Source organism: Anabrus simplex, chromosome 8 (assembly GCF_040414725.1).
Source record: "Anabrus simplex isolate iqAnaSimp1 chromosome 8, ASM4041472v1, whole genome shotgun sequence".
Lineage (NCBI taxonomy): Eukaryota > Metazoa > Arthropoda > Insecta > Orthoptera > Tettigoniidae > Anabrus > Anabrus simplex.
The window spans coordinates 226949519-226954914 of NC_090272.1; positions in this window are offsets into that span (position 1 = coordinate 226949519).

Below are 5396 nucleotides of genomic sequence, written 5' to 3' on the forward strand. Positions count from 1 at the left end.
GGGTACCGTACCTTACCCGATTTCACTGTCAGGTTTGAGGGATTTCGCACATCACGGGAGACATACATTTTCAGGAAAACTTTATGCATTTGGTCGTTTACTTGTTGATAATTATAAATCTTCTTATCTTAATCTGTTTACCCTCCAGGGTCGGGTTTTCCCTCGGACTCGGCGAGGGATCCTACCTCTAACTGCCTCCAAGGGCGGTGTCCTGGAGCTTCAGACTCTGGGTCGGGGGACACAACTGGGGAGGATGACCAGTGTTGAAAAACAAAAAAAGCATTGAGCGGGACTCGATCTAGTGATCCAGCGATTACGGAGCTTGAACGATAATCACTCAACCGTCGCTATCTCGTGCTCGTGACCGCAACGCACCGGTGCATATTCAACGCGAAAATTCTCTTGCGATTTTCTCGAAAACGCCTAAGTAGTACGCCTTACTACTTGCACATTATCTTGTCCTAATGGACTACTAAAAGTGTATAAAGTTTGAAGATAATCCGTGATCCGGACGTCGTGGTCTCTCCTCGTTAAACATGTATCGTGCGCTACACTGTGCTCTGGTCTTCTTCTTCTTTTTCTTGAGGGTTGTGGGCTCTGTTAATGTTACCCAGTCACAATACTAATTTAAAGAAGTATCCACTCAGTGAAGATTAATCCATATAACACACGCAATACAAACTTTTGCACTGCTGCATACTATGAATAATCTTGCTATACACTCGGTATTGACTGTATATTCGTAGATCACGTACTAAATGGGATTGCACATGGCACAAATAGAATCAGGAGCGTATGGTCTGTTGTTAAACAAATGAATTACTAAGGTTTACAAAATAAATTTAGCGTCATCAAGGAACCGATTTATAATATTTATTTTAGTGGGGGTGAGCTCGAATAACAAACAGGAAACGCTGGTTGGGAAGGGGATGTTCAAACGCGTTAGACGAGTTAAAAATATGCGTCTTGGGAGGGAATATGCAGGACATTGGAAAAATAAATGATCAATATCACCATCTGGATCGTCACATATGCAGTAAGGTAGATGAACAATTCGGAAATTATATTTATATTGAGGTGTAAGGACATGACTGAATCTTAATCGTATGATGTGTGATGTGTCGTCGCGAATATGAACCCTTCAGATACCATGGTTTAAGTGGGATATGTGGTTGTAGTTGATAATAGAAGTTTCCTTTGATGCATGCCGTTTGACACCACTCTTCTTGCCAAGCACGGTATGCGGTCTCTTTGATAAGAGGATAGAAATCTAGGGGCGGTGTAGCTACTGTGAGAGGTAGACGGCTTGGCTCTTTAGCAGCACAATCTGCTTGTTCGTTTCCTATTATGACTGAGTGTCCGGGAATCCATACCATTTTTTATTATTATTTTTTTTTTTTTGCTAGTTGCTTTACGTCACAACGATAGGTCTTATGGCAACGATGGGATACGAAAGGGGTAGGAGTGGGAAGGAAGCGGCCGTGGCTTTAATTAGGGTACAGCCCCAGCATTTTCCTGGTGTGAAAATGGGAAACCACCTTCAGGGCTGCCGACAGTGGAGTTCGAACCCACTATCTTCCGGATGCAAGCTCACAGCTACGCGCTCCTAACCGCACGGCCAACTCGCCCGGTGGAATCCATACCGACGTTAGATCTCCGGCTTGTTTGAGGTGATACAGAAGACATTTGACATTGTATATGTACCAGTTTGAGCAGGGTATGTGCTCTGGTCCTCTGCGAGTACTTGCAGTTGTAAGCGGAGGGGTTCGGTGGTGCGGTCTATCGCTAAAACTGGATTACTCATCGGTATTACCTGTATTTGGTATTACCCGTATTACCACGGCCGACTGGATCCCTCGCTGCGCTCCTTATACCGGGCATGACAATCGTTGAGCCCAGCATAAAGCTGTCTTTCGAAAGCAGCAACGAGCGTTGCCTACTCTATACGACAAGGCCTTGAAATGCACTCATGGTAACGCGTGACATCCTAGTTTTCCATTCAGCCGCTAGGATCGCGTTCTTGCCCCCTTGTATTCGCATGGCCGTATATGTCAATAAGTAAATTATATCCTAAATAAGAAGAAAATGTTTTTGCGATTATTGACAGTTCTTTATTTATAGAGCGGTGCTGCATTGGCTTGGATATGCGATTGAAGTTTCAAAACTTTCCTTTTGAGAGGCTTCTTATCAAGTTTCTAAACTTTCTGTCTTTTACTTGAATGGCTTGAAGCCAGTGGCCTATACTCAGGGCTACCAAGGCTATTGTTGAAGCCCAGACCTCAACTGAGAAGGATGGAATTCTAAAGCACATTTTAATATAAGCATCTGATATATTGTTCCATTTACAAAACTTGAAACCAACCAGTGAGAAAAAACGTGGCGCGTATTTCTGAGAGCAAGGCATCAGCGACTGATATTGCAGCCAAGACTCTCGTCCCTCTCCTCTCGACCCACCTCACGCGGCTTGCTGATGTATGTCCGATAGGAGCTAGGACCGGGGTAATAGCTGTGCTAGGCTTCGTTCCGTCCGATCGCCACCATGCGTTACTCATCGTATATCATTGTATATACTGTCCGACTCGTTGGCTGAATGGTCAGCGTACTGGCCTTCGGTTCAGAGGGTCCCGGGTTCGATTCCCGGCCGGGTCGGGGATTTTAACCTTCATTGGTTAATTCCAATGGCTCGGGGGCTGGGTGTTTGTGCTGTCCCCAACATCCCTGCAACTCACACACCACACATAACACTATCCTCCACCACAATAACACGCAGTCATCTACACATGGCAGATGCCGCCCACCCTCATCGGAGGGTCTGCCTTACAAGGGCTGCACTCGGCTAGAAATAGCCACACGAAATTATTATTATATTGTATATACTGTACTTCCTCACTTTTTTTTTTTTTTTTTTAAGAAGAAGAAAGAGATAGCAGGGAAGAGTGGGAAGTGATACAAGGAGTATCTGCCTGTTTCCATGTCAGACACGCTACCAGGCGATATTGTATTAGGTATATGGTATTGGAGATTGGTATTGAAGGGTCAGGGAAAAACCACATAGGCAGAAAGAAGAAAGAGCCTACATGTAAAACCTGACATCTTTTGATAGCACATGCAAGGATGTGGGCTGGAAAAAGACCAGAGGTTGTGTTAGTTAGGAACAGGTAACATGCACAAAACATAAACCAATTCCTTGCCGTTCCATCGTCTGGGGATCAGTCCGTCTGGGCACTGCTGTGGCTAGTACGGTCCTTGCCGGCTGCGGAGCCATGCGTCAAGTACCACTAGGGCCCGTCGCACGACTCCACCTCCTTGGGGTACCTCGTACCCAGTCTCCGATCCCGGAGAATGAGGCCAAGCCCGCCGAGGCGGGGGCCTCCTGGAAGTGGCTGGGTCATGGCGCCGGGCCTCCCTCCTCTCTGCCCGCGCCATGGCCCTGTAGACTGGGCAACTGCGGTGGGAGGCCGGGTGGCCCCCCGCGCAGTTGGCGCACACCGGCGCCTCCTTAAGTGTTGCGCAGGCCGTGTAGTGGTGATCACCACCACAGCGGTTGCACTTCACTTGGAGTCCACAGCTAACCTGACGGTGGCCCCACCTCAGACAGCGGAAACACTGCAAGAGCTGCTGAGGGGGACGTTTTACTCTCACCTGACTGCCGCTACCCGCTGAGGTCCTCTCCTGATTGGCTCCTCGGTTGACTGCTGTCCTGGGAGCAGTCCTGGGTTGCGGCTTGGCGATCCTCTCCTGGTGAGCCAGCGACGCCTTCTGCTTCCTGGTGCGGCGTCGTCTTCTTCTTCTTCTTCTTCCCGGGGGTTGCTTCTCGGCGGGGGAAGAGGCCTCGTCCTGGTGGCCCTCCTCCCGGCCTGGTGACCCCAGGGTAGCTGATGGCTCCGCTGCGTCGCCGTCTTCTTCCTTCTCCTGGCTGGCGGCGGCGGCGGCGTCGGTCGGTGCTAACGCCTGAGTGCATTCCCTGTCCTGTGGGGCGCACATCGAGGTCTGCAGCTCGACAGACGTGCTGGCAGGCTGGGCCTGGACAGCAGCCTCAGAACGCCAGGGGGCGTCCTCCTCCACTGAAGTCGCACAGTCGCGGCGCCAGAGGGCGTCATGCCCCACCTCCGTGATGGCGTCGCTGGTCGCCGGCTGGGTGGCCAGGACTAGGTCGGTGTTAACCGCCCTATTCCTTAGCCTCCTCGGCGTCTCCCTGGTCTCCGTCGCGGCCCTGACTGCGCCGGTGTTCATCCCTGGCACGCCGTCCCTCCCTGGTAGACGGATGACCTGGAACAGAGTAGAAAGCTCCTTCTCTGCGTCGCGCATCCGCTCCTGGTCGTGATGCCGGATAATGAGGCCTCCTGGTAGGAAGCTCTCGATGGCCATGGTTGTCGAGATGTTCCTACCTCCTCGGCGAGGGCGCCGCATTCTGTCCAGGACGAGGCCCCGTTCAGAAGTTACAGGGCGCCCCGGCCTGTAGTATACGAGCAGCGCCTCGTACTCCGGATCGGTGTGGCTTTCGGAGAAGAAAAAGCCTTCAGGGGGGTCGCACCCGTCCCTGTACGGCTCCGTCTCCGGCTCGGGTGCAGGCGACTCGTTGTCCTCCGCTGCCCAGCAGTAGTCCGACGATCGCCACACGTCCGTCTTCTTCATCCTGCTCCTCCTGAAAGAGAATAAGAATAAGCGAGCACTGAGAAGTGCTCAGCTCAGACAAAAGCTCTTTCGAAGTCGTACTAATAAGTACAGCTGCCTGGTTAGCACTTGAAAGTACTGAGCGCCTGGCAAGGAGAGAGAAAGTGGAGCGACAGGCACGTACGACCTCCCGCTACGACAGTCAGCTGCTCCTTGTACCTCCTCACCTCATACTTCTGACTTATATAGATAACAGAGCGCTGGTAATTCACTCGCGTTTACTTCTACATCCTGGTAGGAAGACACTGCAGGGCTGCTGTTATAGGAGTAATACAGTTTTTTTTTTTTTTTTTTCATAGATAGATCTGCTAACATGAAAAGCATTCTTTCGGGTTCAGTGTTCTCTTTTCTTGGTTGGAATCGAACCCGTGATCATGGGTCATACACCACCACTGATTTCCCAAGGAAGATAATTAACCAGTGAATGATGGGTACGATCGCTGTAAAATTCAACTTTATTTAATAATAATAATAATAATAATAATAATAATAATACATGGCATCTGTATAGGCTTGGTGATGAATAATGAGGATAAAATGAAAGGCGAAGACATCATAAAGACCCAGTCCCCAAGCCAGGGGAATTAACAGTATGAGGGGGTGATTCTAAAAATTGAACCGGGGATATCGGATCAAAGGTGTATGTGGGCGAATGTGTATGCGTGCGCGTGTGGGAGTGGTTGTGAATGAGTGTGTATACAGGGGTATGAGTTAGAGTATAA